Source organism: Miscanthus floridulus, chromosome 3 (genome assembly GCF_019320115.1).
Source record: "Miscanthus floridulus cultivar M001 chromosome 3, ASM1932011v1, whole genome shotgun sequence".
Taxonomy (NCBI): Eukaryota; Viridiplantae; Streptophyta; class Magnoliopsida; order Poales; family Poaceae; genus Miscanthus; species Miscanthus floridulus.
In genome coordinates this window covers 40057152-40080387 of record NC_089582.1, presented here as the reverse complement: position 1 = coordinate 40080387, position 23236 = coordinate 40057152, and the positions used below count along the sequence as shown (strand labels likewise).

The window sequence follows — 23236 nt, the reverse complement described above, 5'->3', positions numbered from 1 at the left end:
GTCCCCGTGGGGAAGAAAATTCCCCATCTCCATCCCTGTCAAGTGCCACGGGGGAGACTTTCTCCCCATCCCCATCCCTACGGGGAATTAGTCCCCGTGGGGATCCCCATGGGCCGCAGGTATTTCATTGTCATCTACAAAGTTTACACTTCAAACTTTATTTAAGTAGCACATATATGTTCTATAGCATTTTCGCTTAATAAAAATTGGTTTAAAACCCCAAGTGATATAACGGGACTATGAAATGTAACTTTCGTTTCGCGTTTCCGTTGATCGTTTCGACAGGAGCTAGGGTTGCAACATTGCTTATATATCACAGGTATTGGGCATTGCCAGTATATGGGCCTTTGGAATCGGGTCCCCGCGGGGAGCGGGGACAGGGGCCTGCATACCATCCCCGCCCCCGTGATCTCTGACGGGGATAACTTCAACCCCGTTTAATCTCCCGTGGGGGTAGAATTCATACCATCCCTGTCCCCTAATGGGTGAATTCCCCGCGGGGATTCGGGGAACGGGGCCCCGTTGACATCTATATTCCTCACACACCGCGCCGCCCCTTCGCAGCGCGCCGTGACCAGCTGCTCGCCGCCACATCTCCCGGTCAATAGCTCGGCGCAGCGCAGGATCGCACACGGCGCACCACCGCCTCGTTCCCGCGGGAACGACCCCCCGAACAACAACTCCCCTGCGCGGCGCCCAAATCCGTCGCGATCTGCTGGTAAGCGGTTGGAATATGTACCGCATCCGTTGGATTTTGGCCAGGACACCAACCAAATCGCAGTCAAGCAAAGCGGCGCGGCGGCGCAGGCTAACCTAACTACCCAACCACCGGCGGGAGATTAGAACGCTCAACCGCGGCGGTCCATCCCGGTTGGGTTCCACCGTGCTTGCTTGGTAAGCTCTAGTTGTGTACCTACGGTTGCAGAAACCCCCACTCTAAAAAATAAAAAAAAATAAAAAAAAAACTTGCTTCTTATATTACATTACATTACAGTTAAATGCATCGGCAGTCTTTGAACTTGTCTAGAGGTGCCACCTAGGTTCAAGAACTTTAAGAAATGGCAACCTCTGAATTTGTCAAGAGATGCCACCTAAGTTCAAGAACTTTAAACAACACATTTCTAAGTCTCAAACTTGTTAAGTAGTGCACCACACATCCCTAAATTTATAAATTGGAGCACCGCTGGTCCGTGGACCATACCAATTAGGAACATAAAAATACATATCAAAGTTGGTGGACCTAAATAGCACTCCATATAAGTTCAGAGCCGCTCATACATTTAACTCTTCTTGTTTCTTGCTTTGATACATGGGATCCGTGCAATCACAAATGAAAAACTGGTCGACTCTGCGCTCCAGGACAGAAGAAGGGGAAGGCGTCCTGCCTATCGACACGCTCTATGAGATCCTGCTCCGCCTTCCGGTCAAGGATCTCTGCCGCCTCTGTGCTGTCTGTCGGCCGTGGCGATCCCTCCTTTCTGACCCGCAGTTCATGGCCGCTCATGCCACCCGTCACCGACGGCTACTCATCGTCGCAGGCCACGACAAATCACATCGTGATGACGGCATCCTCTGCAACATCATTGACATATCTGGCCGGGTCATTAATCAGATCATCCGCTCAACAGAAGACGAGTGGCTGATATCCACCCAGCGTAACCTCGCCTGCATTGCGAAAGGGACAAGCAAGAGCTGCCAGTTGCTCAACCTAGTCACTGGAGACAGATTTTCCTTGCCTGAAGGATTGTCCCAAGAACACACGCCAAGTAAGCTCGACTTCATGAATTACAGAGCTTCAGTTGCATTGGGACAGGTTGCCTCAACGGGGGAGTTCAAGTTGCTTCATGTGATTGATAATGCCTTCTTCGGCAGCCGCTACATGCAGCTGTGCGAGGTCTTCACACTCGGTGGCAGCGGCGATGCTCGGTGGAGAGGAAAGAAGGCCGCTCAGGATCGTGTTGATATGAGCCCAATGAGCAGAGTTGTCATCGATGGAGTTGTGTATTTTCTCTTGGACGAGGATCTGATCAACTGAAATGTTCGACCAAAAGGCATAGCTTCCTTTAACCTTCTGACAGAAGAGTGGAGGTGAATTCTCTGAGGACCTGTAAGCATCCCTGCTTACTATTCTAATCTTTCTCTGGCTGCCCTTGATGGATCCTTAGTTCTGGTCCATTGTATGTTACATGTTTCAATGGACCTGTGGTTTCTGGTGGACTTTGAAAAGAGCTTATGGGTCAAAAAACATACTGTAGAGATCAGTTTGAGTGCCCATGATGAATTCCTTGCACATCCTTTGGTGATACTGAAGAATGGGAGCATGGTTACTTATGAGAAAATTGCTATTATAGGACGTGAAACAATGGACTTCGTTAATATAGAACTCCAATCGTCGACTTCGCTAAAACGATACTTGAAACGTTGGCACTTTGTTTTAAATGACATTTGGTGTATTTTTTGACTTTAGTAATCAAAATACATGTATTTTGCTCCTTAATTAACTCTTTTACCTTCTGGCCATATGTATCCTGGTTTGATAGCACCGTCGCCAAGGACAAAGGTAAGTAGGGGCTCGACTCTACTCAGGATTCAGGAACATGCATCTGGATTAATGATCCAGAGCTAGCGATAGGTCCAAGAGTATATATATAAATACCTTAATCGTCTTATATGGAGTAGATCTTTTACAGGAAAACAAAATTAATTGTAATTACCTGCAGAGGCTCCGGAGAAAGGGGTAGCAGCCGCCGCCGCAGGCCAGCCACCGATGCCTTGCGGCCGTCGCTTGGGGAAGCACCGCGCCCTACCGCACGGTCGTCTCCAGACGTTTCGTTTCATCTTCCGACGTTTTGTCTGACCGTCGCCGCCCGCCCAATCCTCCTCGACACGCCGCCCATGGAGGAGACGAACTCGCCCCCACCGGATCCAGAGGGGGCCGCCGGCCGCCTCTGCCCTTACCGTGCTGCCCTCAGGCGCGGCCGCGTTGGCCGGCCCTGGCCTGGCCGCCTGTGCCCTAGCCGCGCCGGCCTCTGGCCCTGCTGCTCGGCCTTCAGGCGTGGCCGCGCCGCCCTTTGGTGTGGCCGCGACCACCACCTCTGGCCTGGACGGGGCTGGCTGAGGGCATGGCCGCACCGGCAGCAGAGGGCATGGCCGTGCCGGCAGCAGAAGGGTAATATGACTGCCCACTCTTACGTGAATATGACTGAAGGGTAATACGGTCCTCCTATGGCAAAATACATGTATTTGAAATGAGAAAAGTGATTAAAAGGACCAAATGTCATGTAAAACAAAGTGCCAACGTTTCAAATGTCGTTTTAGCGAAGTCAACGATTGAAGTCCTATAATAACGAAGCCCATTGTTTCGCGTCCTATAATAGCAATTTTCTCGGTTACTTATATTGGATCTAGAGGATTGTTGAGGATTTATAATCCAAGGACCAACACTTGTACAGATGTGGCAGAGATGGGGTCCCGTGTTGGAATTGGTTTGTACACAGGAAACCTATTGAGCATAGCAAACGATGCCACTTAATGAGGTGAGTATTGCAATTGCCTTCTCTTCTAATATATCCAGTTCATGCAGATATCTTTGTCTGGATATATTGGCAAAAGGCTGCTGGATTCTAGATTGTTGTGTGCTTCATTCTGTAGTTTTGACCTTTTAAGCAACGCTATGTATGATGTGGTAAAAATGAGTAATGCTAGATGACTTGAGAATTTGAGTTTGCATCAACTGTCCTCCATCATGGGTTATATAATGTACTTAGTTCGATTTAGCTAAATGCATGGGAAAATGTCATGGCAACAATTTCTTTTGAATGTCCATGCAAAATTTGTTCTGAATACTGCCACAGCAAAAAAGGAATATAATGGAAGAGTTTCTCTAGTCTTATCATGCTGCATAAGAATCCTTCAAACTCTAGAATGTAGTGCAAAAATATAAAAATGGCATGGAACAGAAATATTGTACAGGAAAAATCAAACTTCTAAAACCCATACAGTTTAGGAGAATGTTATGATTCACTGTCAGATAGTAAAGATCGAGTAATCTTGAACTTTTTGGTTTTTACAAATTTTAAAATTTGCATTATAACTGAAACGATGCAATGTTATGATTTAATCAAATCAGATAAAAAGTGTTTCTGACTAGTATTATGGTGAACAGAAAGCTGATGCTAGGAAATCTGAAAAGAAATAGAAAAGGTTGGAAACAGATGAATCTAAGTACAGAAGGAGATTGATCTGGAGCAAAGTAATGCTATGATGGAAGTGACATTGGACTTGTGAAGAAGAACAGTGTATTTCAGCCATATGACCTTACAACAATAAAAATAACAAAGGCAAGTTTCTAAGAATAACACTCTTTGGGAACTGATAACTCGTTCAATTAAAAAAGTGTCGGAGAACAAGTTAATGTATTATGAAAGAAGAATACATAAGGCTCTGTCTATCTTGGACTTGCATGCATCTCTATATATCTCTATGATAACAGGTGTTGTTTGGTTGTCATTAGCATCAATTTGTTGGTCCATGTGATTGTTGGTGAGTGACAAATATTCAGTGACTCCGTATTGGTTTTTTTGTATATCTAATGTTGTTATAAAAATTCGTGGTTTTTCTGCAGCATTGAGAGTTGCCTCTACAGGTGAGGGTCCAAGAGCTGGTGCAAGCTGCTAGTGAAGATCTTATCATAAATAAATAAATAAAAGCCGAAGTGCCTATGTATGGGTGATTGCAGATGGAGTGAGTGGGCCTGAGGAGTACTCGTTTTTACTCTTTTTCTTCTGTTTTCCTTAAGCCGGTAGCTTGGTAGATGAGATAAATTATGACACGGCGATTCTGAATGCACATTATTGTCCAACATAACTTTGGTTGGGTTCAACTTCTTGTGGCATGAGAACTCTGCAAACCACATCATTGCGGTGTTCCTGCAACTTCGAAGCCTATGTGAGACCAGAAGCTATGAGAGAACGTGACTCGCAGTTTCTGGAGCGTCAGAACATATAGGACAGATGTCATCTTCAAGTATCATCTTTTGTTTCAAGTTGGCGCGACATTTGATTCTTTCTTAACAAGAAGCCATCTGAAAAACTGCAGTTTAGGAGTTGTGCGCGCAGTTGTCCCAAACGAACTTACTGAACTCCGACAGGTCACCGTGCATTTTGATTGCTTTGTATACCGGTCCGGCTCTCAGAACTCCATCAGGGGAGGCAAGAGGACACGCTCTGATATCCTCCCCGTTCTAAAGGGAGAAATCAGTCAGGATGTTGGTCAGGGCCAAGAGTTCCCTTAGATTGACCAAAGTATAAGCCGCGGTGCCAGCAGCGAGGCAACACCAGTCGTGAGGAGCTGCTAATATTTATGTCTACCCGACGCGCATGGCAGTGAAGGACAGGAACCGACCTGCCAATGGCTGATCATCAATCCAGCGTCCTCCCAGACATTTGTTGAGCTCCGGTTCCTGACTTGGACTGAAATGGTGCACCGGTAGAGACTAGAGAGTGAGCAATTCCCACGGGGCGTCCCAGTCAGCACCAAGAGCAAAGGGGGCCTTTTAAGAGTTACCATGTCAACCCCCGGAGTTCCACCGGCCTACCCCGACCGTGCTGGCTCGGCTGGATTGACATGAACTTCTATTAGGACAGCAACTGGCTCGTTTGGAGTCCAAGAAAGTAAACTGGCTAACCCTCTATTGCTTATAATTAATAAAGAACAAGAGACGACTTTTTTAGTGCTTCCATTGAGCCAGATACAGATACGTCGTCTGGGTGGTATAGTTTGTGGAGCAACTTGAGGAGGAGACACTGGTTCTGCAGGTTGAGATCCTTAATTCCCAGACCTCCTCGGCCTTTTGGAAGGCAGATAGCTTGCTAGGTGACAATGCAAGACACTGGGCTCTGTGTGTTTTTTCCTTTCCCGTCCAGATACATGTGCTGTCTAGGGAGTCAATGGTGCCTTGAGGTAGATGCAGAGCCGCCATGAGGGGGAGACTCTGCCGCCAAGAATGGAGTCTTCTCTTCTCTTGGAGTTGCTCTGAAGTCTAGATTGTCTTATGCTTAATCTAGGTTTATTATAAGTTATAATTACTATCTCAGTACTAAAAAAATGCACATCTCACTTTAAGAGCCAAACTTTTTTCAAATTTAATTAAATATATACACAAAAACTATACTTTTTCATAATGTTTATGATGCATAATAAGAACAATTAGATCGTAGAATATATTTTCATAATAAATATATTTGAAAATATAAATGCCGATGTTATTTTTTATATTTAAAAAAATAGAAAAATTGATTACGCGGATAATGAGATGTGTACTTTTTAGATATAAATGTTGTGCGATTTTCTATAAATCTAACTGTGGTCGTGTTTGGTTGAGCTTCTGAAAATGCTTCTGCTACTTAAAAGTAGAAAGCCCACTAAACAGTTAAAAACCGAAGCGGTACTTTTGTGTAGCCAATTTTGGAAGCACATTAGAGCAACTTCGATCCAGCAGTATCCTCCAAATCAGAGCACTCATTTACTATTTGGGTGCTCACCCTCATTTTTGTTGGCCCAACATTTTGTTTCAACTCTAGCAGCATCACAAAACAAAGTCCCCAAATCTATATGAGCAGACAATGACATGAGGGACCCACTCGTCATTGGGTCAACCCTTTCTTCTCCCCATCCTCTACACATAGACACAAGCCAGGGAGATCCGGCGGGAGGAGCGCAGGCGAGCGTGCCTGATACTAGCCCGGGCGGCTTGGCAGCGAGCAAGGGCAGAGGCCCGCGGCGGAGCAGGAGCGTCGGCCACCGGGGAGGGAGATCCACGAGGTCACGAGGAGCCATACGACCTCGACGACCGTAAGGAGGAGGGAGCTTCGGTGGCGGCGCACGTCCGGTGCCCGCTCCAGTCGGCGCCGGAGGGAGCTGCGAGGCGGAGCAGGGGTAGCGGCCTGCGGTGGAGCATGAGCATCGCCCACCGGGGAGGGAGATCCACGAGGTCACGAGGAGCCGTACGATCTCGACGACCAGAAGGAGGGAGGAAGGAAGAAGCTTCGGCGGCGGAGGGAGTGACACCATCAGCGGCGCACGTCCGCGGCCCGCTCCCGTCGGCGGCAGAGGGAGCTGCAGGGCGCGGTGGAGGCGGAGTCAGGTGGCTGCGCTCGCGCTCATGCGGAAGGAGGCGCTCGCGCGCGGGAAAACCGTAGCAACGGCCGGATGGGGCCGAGGGGTGAGCCCCGTTCTCCCACACGAATGGGTATGGAGTAGGATGAAAACGCTACGAATATTTTCCGACCGTATTCGAAACCGAATTTGTTTAGAGGGGTTGAGATCTGTCTGTATCTGAGTCCGGATATCCAACATTCGATACCGTATCCGTATCCGAGAATACTCAAATCGCATATTTATGATGTCGATATCTAATCGTATCTTATCCGACATAGTTGACACTATCCGTATTCGAATCCGAATCCGAACAGAAATATGAAAACAAATGTAATATCGGTGATATCCATCCGTATCCGATCCGTTTTCATTCCTAGTATGGAGTGTGGATTTGGGCGCCCACTGCTGCCTCAGTGTTCAAATTTAGTTATTGAGACTTAATTAAGGTCTCGCTAGAGTTGCTCTTATACTTGGTTTAGGTTTTTAGCTTTTTGTTTTTTGAAATCGGTAAAAATAGAGAGTTGTTTTATGACTATTTTACAAGAGATAGAGAGCGGACGTATGTTTTATACATGTTTCGTCCAAACAGCTTACAGATTTTTCATAATATATAGCTTACAATATTTTTTTTCACACATCACAGCTCGCGCAATAGTTCTTCGATGGCTAAAAAAAAGGAGCTCGCGCAATAGTTCTTCCATGGCTCAGTTGAACCAAACAGATTCTAAATTTTAAGAAGTTTGATTACTGTTGTGAAACGACGCCACTTCACCAATAGATGCATTTTCATGAAGTGATCTCATCCATTCAGGCACAAGATTAGTGGACATGATTAAACAATTAGTTTTACTCTCAAAGGGCATGTCCTTTGGGAACAGTCGTGTTTATTCAGTGGTTTCATTTGTGAACAGTCGTGTCCCTTCGTGACACCCTTTCACTTGTATAAATATATTTCAGAGATCGATGAAAGCAGCAATTCCTCCTAATCTTGTTCATTTACATTGACTTCTAACACGTTACGAGTCGCGTTGCTCTCAAGATCAGAGCACGGAGTTGGCTTCTCCGTCTCTGTCCATTCCTGCGGAGGCTATCCGCTGTTGCCGACAACGACAACTCTGATGCGCATCATCTTCTATGACACCAGCGCTCACTGCAGAATCATCACTACAATACTGGTGGCCTACATCGGGGACACGAACCAAAGAATCAGGCCTGGAACGAGTTCAGAACAGTAAGAAATCATGGTTATTCATTAATCTACCTTTTCTTACCACAGAGACGAAATAAGCATTCGGAGCTAGCCGTGAGACGTCCATGGTACCAGATGGATCTAGTTCCTGACCGCCCATATGCGGCGGCGACGCGCTCAACCGGCGAAGGCTCCCGGCCCCTGTGTGTCCACATGACTACGACAGAACCACACGGTCGGCCAGCGGTTGCTCCAACGCACTCGAGGGATGCGGCGGGCCCTGTGCTCGCCCCTCGTACCCGGCCAGCCCGAATCGGCGGCCCCGAGCCCGCGGCATCGCGCCCCGCACGGCATCGCGCCTGGCGGCTGGTGGCCTCGCCTGAGCCCGTGGAGGTGATCCCGTGGCTGCAGCCTTGCGCTCGGCGGCCAGGCCTCGCGCAGCGGCCAGTTCCTGTGCCCGCGGTCGGGCCCCCACATGGCGATGGCGCTGACCAGCTCCAACACCTGGTGCACCCACGTCCTGCCAGCGGCGGCCGCTTCATCTCCTCCGATGAGGGGGAGTCTTCCTCGGCTTGAAGGTCGATGGGACGGCAGCGCAGTGAAGTGGAAAGGCGGTGGCGGTGCCTACACACGACGGCGGTGGCTCCCAGCGATACGACAGTTAGGGCCCGGAACATAGGATAGGAAAAATTATAGGGATAGGAAAAATGTAGGAATTAAGTTGTCATGCTTTCATGATCCTGTAGGAATTGAATACATAGGAAAGTAGATGAGAGAGCCTTTGGTTGCAGCACAGGTAAAACAAAGGAACTTGATGCTTCCATTGAACAACGACCTGTGGAGCATTCGAAGCAAAGGCTGCAGTTTACTGCCGGACAGCAAAAAAAATCAGCACACACACAGGCTAGCGAGCGCGCGAACGATCTCATTTGGCGCCAAGAATCTTTCCAAGAAGTCTCAACTCTTGTTTAGTTTCCTATGGAATTGGGCTATAGGAATGCATTCCTATGGAATATATCCTTTGCATTTCCTGTGAACCAAAGGGATGGGTAGAAAAAAAATCCTTTGGAAGTTGAATCCAATATAAAATTCCTTTGACAATCATCCAATCCAAAGGGACCCTTAGGGCCTCTTTGGAACGGAGGGATGCAAAACACAAGGAATGAGAGAAAACACAGGAATGGAAAAGGAATAGAGGTATAAAACAGAGGATTGGAAAACACAGGAATTTTGTAGAAACGAGTGTTTGGGACACAGGAATACTAATAGCATGAAAGTTTATTGGTTTGTGTTAAACACAGTTGTTTAGATTAAATAGGAGCTAATTACTCCTTTACAAAGCGACATATAGCAGTTAAAAATTTTGAAATGTCTTGGACCAGCCCACATGGTTGTGCATGCAGGTAGGGACTAGAAAGTAGCACATACTGTGCATGCATGCAGGAGGGAGTATGCAGATTAGTGCATATGAGAGTGCATGAGCCACAGAAAATATTCCCATGAGGTCAGACCTCATGTTTTCTTTCCTCCAAAACTACAGGTTTCATTACCTTTCCTCTGGAACGGTTTGGGTGTCTTCCTTCATTCCAAACACTACTACAGTGAAATTTCTATAGGAACTTAATTCCTTTGATCTTCCTATGTTTTTCCTATGAACCAAACAGGGCCTTAGGGATTTCTAATTCATACTGGCGGGCCGGATGAACGCACAAGCCAAAATGGGCTAAAACAGCCTGTGAGCACCCTGCCCTTTTTCCCATTGCGCCTGCACACATGGGCCACGCTGACTATGGGATGAATATTATATTTGTTTGGTCCGGCTGGCTAGTTATCTTTTTTTCATTTCAGCAGTAATTTGCATAAGATTTTATTAGTCTCTAGTGATTATATGCTGCAAAATTAAGTACTCTTATGTTTAGTCATTGACTTTCATAATTGTATTTGTGATATTTTATCATTGTAAGATATCCTTTTATGGTATTGTTCAAAGCATTTGTCTCCGTATGTATGATAAATCCAATAAACAATATCCTTGTTAAATCCAATAAACAATATCCTTGTTACTATAACTATGATCTTGCGATTTACTTATTTATATATTTATCTCGCAATTGATCATTTTATTTAAACCCATTAAGCTTTTTAATTTTAAAGCACTACGCGCTTAAATTATGGATGTAACATTTTATGTGTATTTTCTCATCAATTATATAACACGCATGTTCTATATTTGTTTGTTGGCCATACACAAAGTAGCACCATAGTTGTTACTGTGGGATCTTGAAATATCTTAATGGCTAGAGGGGGGTGAATAGCCTATTAAAAATTTCTACAACAACACTTAACAAACCGGTTAGACAATTATGAGGCGAAGTAAGTGTTGCACTAGCCTACTAAAAAGCAAGTCACCTACCACAATTCTAGTTTATATAGTTTCTATCCACACAAAAGCTATGACACTACACTAAGTTAGTGTACTCTTAAAAGCTAACTAAAGAGCCACACTAACCAAACTAACAAGCTCTCACAACTAGCTAGACTAAAGAGCTTGACAACTAGTTTGCGGTAAAGTAATGGGAGTGAGCAATTTATTTATACCGCCTTATCGAGGAAGGAGCCAATCAATCACAAGAATGAATACCAATAAAGATCAATCACCTCGGAATCAAATGATGAACACAATGATTTTTACCAAGGTTCACTTGCTTGCCGGCAAGCTACTCCTCGTTGTGGCGATTCACTCACTTGGAGGTTCACGCGCTAATTGGCATCACACGCCAAACCCTCGATAGGGTGCCGCACAACCAACACAAGATGAGGATCACACAAGCCATGAGTAATTCACTAGAGTACCTTTTGGCTCTCCGTCGGAGAAAGGTCAAGAACCCCTCACAATCACCACGATCGGAGCCGGAGACAATCACCACCCTCCGCTCGACGATCCTCGCTGCTCCAAGACGTCTAGGTGGCGGTAACCACCAAGAGTAACAAGTGAATCCCGCAGTGAAACACGAACATCAAGTGCCTCTAGATGCAACCACTCAAGCAATGCACTTGGATTCTCTCCCAATCTCACAAAGATGATGAATCAATAATGGAGATGAGTGGGAGGGCTTTGGCTAAGCTCACAAGGTTGCTATGTCAATGTAAATGGCCAAGAGAGTGAGCTTGAGCCGACCATGGGGCTTAAATAGAAGCCCCCACAAAATAGAGCTGTTGTACCCCTTCACTGGGCACAACACGGGGTGACCGGATGCTCCGGTCATATCGACCGGACGCTGGACCTCAGCGTCCGGTCACGTGATGCGTGCCACGTGTCCCCTCTCTTCAAATGTTGATCGCTCGATCTCAACGGTCAAGTGATGACTGGACGCTGCAGGTCAAAGTGACCGGACGCTGAACCCCAGCATCCGGTCGTTTCCAATAAGCATCTAGAGACGACTTTTCACGACCAGACGTGTCCGATCATGCTCGACCGGACACACCCAGTGTTTGGTCACTCGGTGACTCCTCTATGCGCGACCATGTTAGTGTGACCGGACATAGCCAGCCAGCGCCCGGTCGTTTCAGCGCCAGCGTCCAGTCGATGACCGACGCTACGCTTTTTCTGCTGCTACTGACCAAACACGCCGGTCCTTCAGAGACCAGCATCCGGTCACTTATAGTGACCTCCATCTTTTCTATCTAGGGTGCCGGTGGCACCACCGGACTGTCCGCACTCTACGGGTTAGCACTTATGTCATGATCACTTGATAAACTAGGTTAGCACTTAGGGTTTCATCAATTCACCAAAACCAACTAGAGCTTTCAATCTCCCCCTTTTTGGTAATTGATGACAACCCTTTCACAAAGATATGAAGTGAAATTCAATCGAATCTATGTTGCTTGTCCAAGCATATTTACCATGTGTAAAGGATATGGACAAGTTTCATGAACTCTATATGGTAGCAATTGCTCCCCCTACATATGTGCTAAGAGTTTGGATTGTAGCTTGCACATATGCTTAGATAGGAAATATAGGAGACAATGTCTACCAAATGATGCTAAGGTATAAAAGGACCTTTGAAGCGTGATACCAATTGGAGTGCACTATTATACCATCCTTAGCACCATGGTTAGCTCGATACCACTTGGAAACACTTTAGAAACGAAATCACTAGATAACCTATGCATGCTAGATTTTCATTTCATCATTCAAACCTATAACTAGCATACACCACACAAGCATGAATATTGAAATTTAAAACTTGTGCCATGCGCAAACATATGAAATGCACATTCAAATACACCATACAAGTTCATGAGCTTGCTCCCCCTACTTGTGTGCTCAAAGTTTTAATTGATCCCTTTCCTTTGTCATATTTCTCCCCCTATATCAAATTCTCCATTTTGTTGTCTTTTCACTATCTTTATACACTATTTCTCCCCCTTTGTTATCAATGACCACAAAGGTTCAAAATATAGATAGGTTGAGATTATCAATGTCAATCAATGGGGTGATGATCATTTTCCTAAATTTGGTCCAATCTAGATCATTTACCAAAGATATTTAACTCGGTTTGATCCAAGGACAAGCTTCTTCACACCTCCAAATAAGGGTTATCTTATACCATGTTGAGTTAAACACTTAGAGCTCATTTTCTAGATTAAACACTAGGTTTACAAGCCCACAAACATGTCATATGCTACCACTAGATAAAAAATAAGCATAGTAGCAATAGTGGTATCATATAATCATCAAATTCATTTGTTTTTCATAAATGAGCCTATTAAATGTGAAAGATGTCTAGATGCACTAAACATGTCCTTAGCAAGGATGTATGCCATGGCAATCAACTTTTACCTTGGATTGCTCGAAGGAGAGGCATGTCATATGAGTGGGGTGCATCAACACATATTTGAGAAATCCAATATGTTCAACTCATTCCTTAGCTTGCAAAACTTTTTCTCATCCAATGGCTTGGTGAATATATCGGCAAGTTGATCTTCGGTGCCAACACTCTCAATGCAAATATCCCCTTTTTATTGATGACCTCTTATGAAATGATGGCAGACATCAATGTGCTTTGTTCTTGCATGTTGAACCGGATTGTTGGTCAACTTGATTGCACTCTCATTGTCACATAGCAATGGCACTTTCTTGAACTTGATTCCAAAGTCACTCAAAGTGGCCTTCATCCAAAGTACTTGTGCACAACAACTATCGGTAGATATGTATTCGGCTTCGGCAGTTGATAATGTAATGCTATTTTGCTTCTTGGATGACCATGAAACAAGTGATCTTCCCAACAATTGACATGTGCCCGAGGTGCTCTTCCTTTCAACCTTGCATCCCACATAATCTGACATTTGGTGTATGCTTCAGGTACCTCAATATTCTCTTTGTAGCCTTCAAATGACTTTCTCTTGGTGAGGCTTGAAATCTTGCACACATGCATACACTAAACATGACATCCGGCCTTGATGCGGTCCTCTTGGTGAGGCTTGAAATCTTACACCCATGCATACACTAAACATGACATCCAGCCTTGATGCGGTCACATAGAGTAGGCTTCCAATCATAGACCAATACAATTTTTTATACACCATATTTCTACTTGCATCACTATCCAAGTTGCCATTTGTTCCCATTGGTGTACTAATGACTTTGCTATCACTCATGCCAAACTTCTTGATCATGTCCTTGATATACTTGCCTTGACTCATAAATGTACCATTCTTCAATTGCTTGATTTGAAGACCAAGGAAGTAACTTAACTCTCCAATCATGGACATCTCAAACTCATTAGCCATCATCTTTCCAAACTCATCACAAAAGTCTTGATTTGTTGATCCAAATATGATGTCATCAACATAGATTTACAACACAAATAAATCTTTTCCAATCTTCTTGATGAAAAGAGTGGTGTCAACCTTGCCCATCATGAACCCTTTAGAGAGTAGGAAGTCCCTCAATCTCTCATACCATGCTCTAGATGCTTGCTTCAAGCCATACAATGCCTTCTTCAACTTGTACATATGGTCGGGTTTCTTGTCATCTTCAAAACCGAGAGGTTGCTCAACGTATACTTCTTCATTGATGTCACCATTGAGAAATGCACTCTTAATATCCATTTGGTAGAGCTTGATGTTATGGGCACAAGCATAGGCTAGCAAGATTCTAATTGCTTCCAATCTAGCAACTGGGGCATATGTTTCTCCAAAGTCAAGACCTTCAACTTATGTATAACCTTGTGCTACCAATCTTGCTTTATTCCTTACTACTATCCCATCTTGATCTTGCTTGTTTCTAAAGACCCATTTGGTTCCAATCATATTGTGTCCCTTTGGTCTCTCTACTAATTCTCATACTTGGTTTCTTGTGAAGTTATTCAATTCTTCATGCATAGCATTCACCCAATCAACATCCTTCAAGGCTTCATTTATCTTCTTTGGTTCAATGGATGACACAAATGAGAAGTGTTCACAAAATGAAGCCAATCTTGATCTAGTTTACACACCTCTTAAAATATCACCAATGATAGTGTCCAATGGATGATCCCTTGCAATATTGGTTGGTTGGAGTATTGGAACTTGATTTCTTGCACTTGCTTGATCATTGGGTTGAGATGATGTACTAGCCACTTGATCTTGTTTATTGCCATGAGAATCACTTGTACTAGCTTGATTTGTAACATCTTGCACATTTGAGTTAGAGAGCACTTGCACTTGATCATCTTCATCATCATTTACTTGCCTAGACCTCAATTCACCAACATCCATGTTCTTCATGGCATTTGAAAGTTGAATGCCTCTAACATCTTCTAAGTTCTCATTCTCTACTTGTGAACCCTTGGTTTCATCAAATTCAATATCATGAACTTCCTTAAGAGTACCACTATTCAAATTCCAAACTCTATATGCTTTGCTAGTGGTTGAGTATCTAAGTAGGAATCCTTCATCACATTTCTTGTCAAACTTGTCCAATCTTGTGCCTTTCTTCAAGATATAGCATTTGCAACCAAAGACTCAAAAATATGCAATGTTGGGCTTTCTACCATTCAAGAGCTCATATGGTGTCGTCTCTTTCAATGGGTGACAATAGAGATGGTTGCTACAATAGCAAGCCGTGTTGATAGCTTCGGCCCAAAAAGATTGACTAACATTATACTCACTAAGCATAGACCTTGCCATATCAATGAGTGTTCTATTTTTCCTCTCAACAAGACCATTTGATTGTGGAGTGTACTTGGCCGAAAATTGATGTCTAATTCTAAATTCATCACATAACTCATTAATTCTAGTGTTCTTGTCACTTCTAACTCTCTTGATGGTGTTTTAAACTCATTGTGAATGCCCTTGACAAATGATTTGAATATTGCAAACACATCACTTTTGTCCACTAGAAATAATACCCATGTGTATGTAGTGCAATCATCTACTATCACAAAGTCATATTTGTTACCACCGATGCTAGTGTATTGTGTTGGCCCAAACAAATCCATGTGCAATAACTCAAATGCTTTACTAGTGCTCATCATGCTTTTCTTGGGATGGGTGTTTCCTACTTATTTTCTGGCTTGATAAGAGCTATAAAGCTTATTCTTTTCAAACACAACATCTTTCAACCCTCTAACCAAGTCATGCTTAACCAATCTATTCAATTGTTTCATTCCAACATGACCAAGCCTTCTATGCCATAACCAACCTATGCTAGACTTAGTGAACAAGCATGTAGATAATTTAGCTTCACTAGCATTGAAGTCAACCAAGTATAGATTCTCATATCTAAAGCCTTTGAAGATCAAGTTAGAGCCATCTACACTTATGATCTCTACATCATCTACCCCAAATATGCATTTGAATCCAAGATCACACAATTGAGCCACGGATAGCAAATTGAAGTTCAACCTCTCTACTAGCAACACATTGGATATTGCAATCTTACCAAGCCCTTTGACCTTGCCTTTGCCATTATCACCAAATATAATACTATCATAACCATCATTGCCATTGGTGTTGATTGAGTTGAACATTCTTGCATCACTGGTCATGTGTTGAGTACACCCACTATCAAGAATCTAATGCCTTCCTCTAGCTTTGTAATTGACCTACAAAAGAAGATTAATTATTTTTAGGTACCCAAACTTGTTTGGGTCCTTGAAGGTTAGTTACTAAGATCTTTGGTACCCAAATGGCTTTCTTCTTTGAGCCCATCCATGGTTTATCAATGAACTTAGTCTTTACACCATTTGTACCCTTAGTAAGCACATAGAAAGAATTAATCTTAATTGAGGATACATTAGCATTTTTGCTCTTGTTCTTGCACTCATGCTCTTTATGACCAACTTGCTTGCAACTAGTACAAAACCAATCATTGTTCTTCATAAAACTAGTCTTGTGAGGAGCAAAGGCCGCCTTGCCTTTCTTGAGATATAGCCCAATCTCTCTTTATAGAGAGAAGCTCTTTGGCTACCCAAACATATAAGCAAGTGGTCCTCACCACCATAGGCTTTAGCTAAGGTGTGAGTGAGCTTATTGACCTCCTTCTTGAGGTTCTCATTCTCAACCATTAGTGAGGCATCATAAGTAAAACCATCACTACTAGATGAGGTGAAAGTAGAAGTACTACAAGAAGGGTTAGTGGGAGCAACAATGACAGGCATGGATAATGATTCATCAATTAAATCACAAGTTAAGCCTACATTGCAAGTTTCAACATGCTTCTTTTTATCTTGCTCATTAAGCAAAGAGGAATGAGCATTTTCAAGCTTTTTGTGAGCCTTGCCAAGCTTCTCATGGGCTTCCTCTAGCCTCTCATGAGTTGCTTTGAGCTCATCAAGGGCTTGCTTAAGGGCTTTTACCTCCTTATTCAAGCTCTTGCATTCCCTTCTCTTAATGTCAAAGTGTTCTTTGGCATCTTCTAGCATGTCAAATAATTCATCTTTAGTAGGTTCATCACCATCACTATCACTATCGTTTTCATTATCATATTCCTCATCACTTCCATCATCACAATTTTGTACCTTAGTGGCCTTAGCCATGAAGCATGATGGAGTGTCGAAGAGAGAAGGCTTGTCATTGATTGCAATGCTTACAAGTGCCTTTTTCTTGGTGGTTTTGTTATCATCACTATCATCATCATCATCATCACTTAAGGAAGCATCACTATCCCAAGTGACCACATATGAACCACCCTTCTTCTTCTTAAAGGTCATCTTGTCCTTCTTCTCTTTCTTTTCCTTCTTGTTCTTCTTCTTGTTCTTCTTGTTGTCATCATCATTGTCGCTATTGTATGGACATTGAGCAACAAGATGATCTTTGCTTCCACATTTGAAGCACCTTCTTGACTCTTCCTTGTTCTTGGATAAAGATTTCTTTCTTCTAGCACGGTAGCCCTTCTTTATCATGAACTTGCCAAATTTCTTGACAAAAAGAGTCATCTTCTCATCATCATCATCATCCCATGAGCCATCATCTTCACTTGATGTATCTTGCTTTGCCTTGCCCTTGGATGATGTGGTCTTAAATGCACCGCTCTTCTTCTTCTCATCTTTCTTCTCCTTCTTTTCTTCCTTCTCATCATCATCTCTATATGTATCATCGGTCATTATATCTCCCAACACTTGGTTTGGTGTCATGGTGTCCAAACCGCTCCTCACTAGAATAGTGACCAATGTGCCAAATCTTGAAGGCAAACATCTCAAGAACTTGTGGGAGAAGTCCTTGTCCTTCACCTCTTCTCCAAGTGCTTTGAGATCATTGACAAGCACTTGAAGCCTATGAAATATCTTTGACACACTCTCATCCTCCTTCATCTTGAAGCTTGCAAACTTCTCTTTAAGAATGTATGCCTTTACACCCTTCACGGCTTGAGTACCTTCAAATGATTCTTCCAACTTCTTCCAAGCCTCATGAGCCATCTCAATATTCTTGATTTACTCAAATGTTCTCTCATCAATTGCATCATGAATGGCACTTAAAACAATGTCATTGTTTTGAAGAAGCACTTCTTCGACTGTGGTGGGATTCTCTGGATCAACAATCTCAATTTTGGTTTCTACCACCTTCCACACTTTTCTATTGATTGACTTGATATGTGTGGTCATCTTTGATTTCTAATACGGATAATTTGTGCCATCAAATTGGGGTGGCTTCTTGGTGTTGTTGATTTGAGCCATTTTTACACCGAAGGTTCTTAAGCCTCAAATCATGGTGACCTTGGCTCTGATACCACTTGAAAGGTCCTAATGGCTAGAGAGGGGTGAATAGCTTATTAAAAATTTCTACAACAACAATTAACAAACCGGTTAGACAATTATGATGCGAAGCAAGTATTGCGCTAGCCTACTAAAAAGCAAGCCACCTACCACAATTCTAGTTTATATAGTTTCTATCCACACAAAAGCTATGACACTACACTAAGTTAGTATGCTCTCAAAAGCTAACTAAAGAGCCACACTAACCAAACTAACAAGCTCTCACAACTAGCTACACTAAAGAGCTTGACAACTAGTTTGCGGTAAAGTAATGAGAGTAAGCAATTTGTTTATACCGCTGTGTCGAGGAAGGAGCCAATCAATCACAAGAATGAATACCAATTAAGACCAATCATCTTGGAATCAAATGATTAACATAACGATTTTTATCGAGGTTCACTTGCTTGCTGGCAAGCTACTCCTCGTTGTAACGATTCACTCACTTGGAGGTTCACTCGCTAATTGGCATCACACGCCAAACCCTTGATAGGGTGCCGCACAACCAATACAAGATGTGGATCACACAAACCATGAGCAATTCACTAGAGTACCTTTTGGCTCTCCACCGGAGAAAGGTCAAGAACCCCTCACAATCACCACGATCGGAGCCGGAGACAATCACCACCCTCCGCTCGATGATCCTCGCTGCTCCAAGCCGTCTAGATGGCGGCAACCACCAAGAGTAACAAGTGAATCCCGCAGCGAAACATGAACACCAAGTGCCTCTAGATGCAAACACTCAAGCAATGCACTTGGATTCTCTCCCAATCTCACAAAGATGATGAATTAATAATGGAGATGAGTGGGAGGGCTTTGGCTAAGCTCACAAGGTTTCTATGTCAATATAAATGGCCAAGAGAGTGAGCTTGAGCCAGCCATGGGGCTTAAATAGAAGCCCCCATGAAATAGAGTCGTTGTACCCCTTCACTGGGCACAACACGGGGTGACCGGACGCTCTGGTCATATCGACCGGACGCCGGTCATATCGACCAGACGCTAGACCTCAGCGTCTAGTCACGTGATGCATGCCACGTGTCCCCTCTCTTCAAATGTTGATCGCCTGATCTCAACAATCAAGTGATGACCGGATGCTGCAGCTCAAAGTGACCAGACGCTGAACCCCAGCGTCCGATCGTTTCCAGTAAGCATCTAGAGATGACTTTTCATGACCGGACGTGTCCGATCATGCTCGACCAGACACACCCAGTGTCCTATCACTCGGTGACTCCTCTGTGTGCGACCATGTCAGTGTGACCGGACACAGCCAGCCAGCGTCCGGTCGTTTCAGTGCCAGCGTCCGGTCGATGACCGACGCTACGCTTTTTCTGCTGCTACTGATCGGATGCGCCGGTCCTTCAGAGACTAGCATCTGGTCACTTACAGTGACCTCCATCTTTTCTATCTAGGGCGTCGGTGGCACCGCCAGACTGTCTGCACTCTATAGGTGGACATTCCACCGATAAAGTTACTAACCCTTGCTCAAATATGCCAACCACCAAGTGTATTACCTTGTGCACATGTGTTAGCATATTTTCACAAACATTTTCAAGGGTGTTAGCACTCCACTAGATCCTAAATGCATATGCAATGAGTTAGAGCATCTAGTGACACTTTGATAACCGCATTACGATACGAGTTTCACCCCTCTTAATAGTACGGCTATCGATCCTAAATGTGATCACACTCACTAAGTGTCTCGATCATCAAAACAAAATGGCTCCTACCATTTATACCTTTGCCTTGAGCCTTTTGTTTTTCTCTTTCTTCTTTTCAAGTCCAAGCGCTTGATCATCACCATGGCATCGCCATCATCATGTCATGATCTTCATTTGCTTCGCCACTTGGAATGTGCTACCTTTGTCATGATCACTTGATAAACTAGGTTAGCACTTAGGGTTTCATCAATTCACCAAAACCAAACTAGAGCTTTTAGATCTACACTAAGTCCACAACTTAGTGACCATCCTCAACGTGCGTACCCAATTCATTTGTGAATTAACTAAGGTCTACATCAAATCTTTGATGACTACCTTAAGACGTGTTCATACAACTTGCATAAAATGACTTGGCATCTAATGTTAACATAGATTATGCCCAATTTAAGGTCTACACCTTTATGGTGACTACCTCCATTATGATATTATGCATATGAGATTTTTACACTATCATTAATACAAGATTTATCTTGTCTTTATTTTGCATCCCGTTGCAACACTACCATAGTAATTTTAATTTACCCTAAAAAGTAAATTTAGAAAATCTATGGTTTGCACCTAGTTGGAATAATGGACACGAAAGAGTTTGATCTCTCACTCTTGATGATCACCATTATCCAACATGGCCAATGGACCTAAAGTTAAACTTTATTGTTCTATGGATTCATAGCAAAATATACTTGGTGCTCCTCATAAGAGAGCATCACCGCTTACTGAACAATTAAGTATGGAGTTTTATTTAAATAAAGCACCATACACATCCAGATCACACATATGTGTATCTCAATGGATGCAAATCGAAGCACTATATGGCTAGTTTTCAATGAGTGATATGAACAACACAAGGCAGTCATTTTGCCCAATGCCAACTTTGATTGGTCATAACTTTATCTCTAGGATCTTAATTCCACTTGAGAATATAATTATGTTGTTCTAAAATATCCCCCAACATTATTGTGTTTTCGTGAAAGCACACAACTTACCAAATGTATTCTAGATTAATTCCTACATTACTTTAGGTCTAAGTGTATGATAAACTCTTATCGAGGAATCATCATTAGCATTATAGTGATGCTCTATCATCTGAGGTACATTGAATTTTTAGAATCATAACAAGTTCGATGCCATGTAATAATGCTATCCAAAGAACTTTAATGGTAAGATTTAACGCAAAAAGAAGTAGCAGCCCCGTGCATTCCTTAGGGTCAAGGCATTTCCCAAATATGACAGAACCATATTTTGTCCCAATTGTGAATGTTACAGCCACACAACTTAGAAATGTCATGCCTTGAAACATTTAATTGATCGGTATTACAAATCCATTAGATATAAATATTCGGCTCAACAATAAAGATATGAAGCACGCTTCTATCTTCAACCTAACACCACCAGGAAGGCTAGTTGTTCACAACAAGTTTCATGAAAAAACCAAGTAGCAACCAAACACTTAATTAATAAGTGGGTCTTATGAGCATGGAGAGCACGATCATCGAATTTACTTTGCTTGATCCATTTTGGAGACCAACATTTGTCTCCCATTTACAAAGATACATATTATCTACGTCCCATTTTGATGTAATATAAAATGTTATCATCAATTTCAATTAAATATCACAATAATGTGCCATCACATTTGATATTCCATTAATTAACTTGTATGTAATCTATATATATATATATATGCAAAGAATGTCATTATATTCTTCATGCTATATATAGACTTATACGGGAGTCAATCCAAATACAAAGAGGAATTTTACCTAGTGGATAGTTGCATCATAAACTCTATACATAGGGAAGTAAAATATTCCTAAACTCTTACATAGAGACAAGGAAATATTTTGTTAATCACTTGACGCGATGTCATGATAGTGGGCTTTGGTCGTCCTACTATCATACTCCCTATTGGTACTTAAATAATAATCATGAATCCATTCTTGTATTCTGATTCCATAATGTACCAATTAAAATATAGAGATATCCGTCAATGTAGTTTTCATATGGAAATCCCAAGATGACAACTAAGATGAGTATTTTCTCTTAACAACGGATATGGCAATACTTAAATAAAACACCCTTAGTTGGATTTGACTACACATACATAACATGTATCCAATGTTGCGTACAAAATAATTCTCTCTCTTGATGTCAATAGGACTTGGCACATTTGCCTTTGTTATTCAACTATAGAGATAACGTGAGAATTATTGTCAATTCTATTGGTCATAGCATCAATATGAGCCACTAAATTTCTTGAAGAAATTCAAGAACATACATGTGACTCTATTTACCATTTTATGGACCATAAAGATACTATGTAATGCACATTTATGCATCATAATATAGTCCCAAGTGTGTCTCTTAGTCATGAGAACCATCACTATACCAAACTCATTGCTCGAAATCTTCAATTTAGAGCAAATTATACTGGACGCAGGATAAAATCCATTTTATATGGAACTATTTGGTTTTTGGGTACTATATATCAAGTACCTTATATCCATACCAATAATGGTTTGATTGAGTCTGTTATTGAGAATCAAATTGCATGACATATTAAAATAGAATTGTAATTTATCAGCACTAAGTTGTTTTCATGCGGCCTTACACACCGCATCGTCAAATTCATCAAACTGCACTTATACAACTCCCTACATTGCAGTACGTATGTGGAACTTTGGTCGTAGCCAAACATTTCCTATCTATGCATCGAGTATGTTTTGCACGTATCGATATCACCACCCAACATACCAATGGGCATTAGGGTGTAACACCTCTGGTGTTACGAGTTTGCTTAGCACCTAGGTTAATGCCTAAGAGAAATTAGTAAAACAAGTTTTTGGGTTTAAAAGTTTAAAGCCCACATGGAATTATAAATGAATCTTGTGCGGCTCGCTTTCGTGAATAAAACAAACGAATAAGTGTTGCTAGTCAAC

At 42.7% G+C, this 23236-nt stretch overlaps 1 pseudogene; it reads left to right on the top strand.

The window, feature by feature from the left end:
• Positions 1–1309: 1309 nt before the first annotated feature.
• LOC136543584 (F-box/kelch-repeat protein At3g06240-like) lies at positions 1310–4286 on the top strand (annotated as a pseudogene).
• The last annotated feature ends 18950 nt before the right edge of the window (positions 4287–23236 follow it).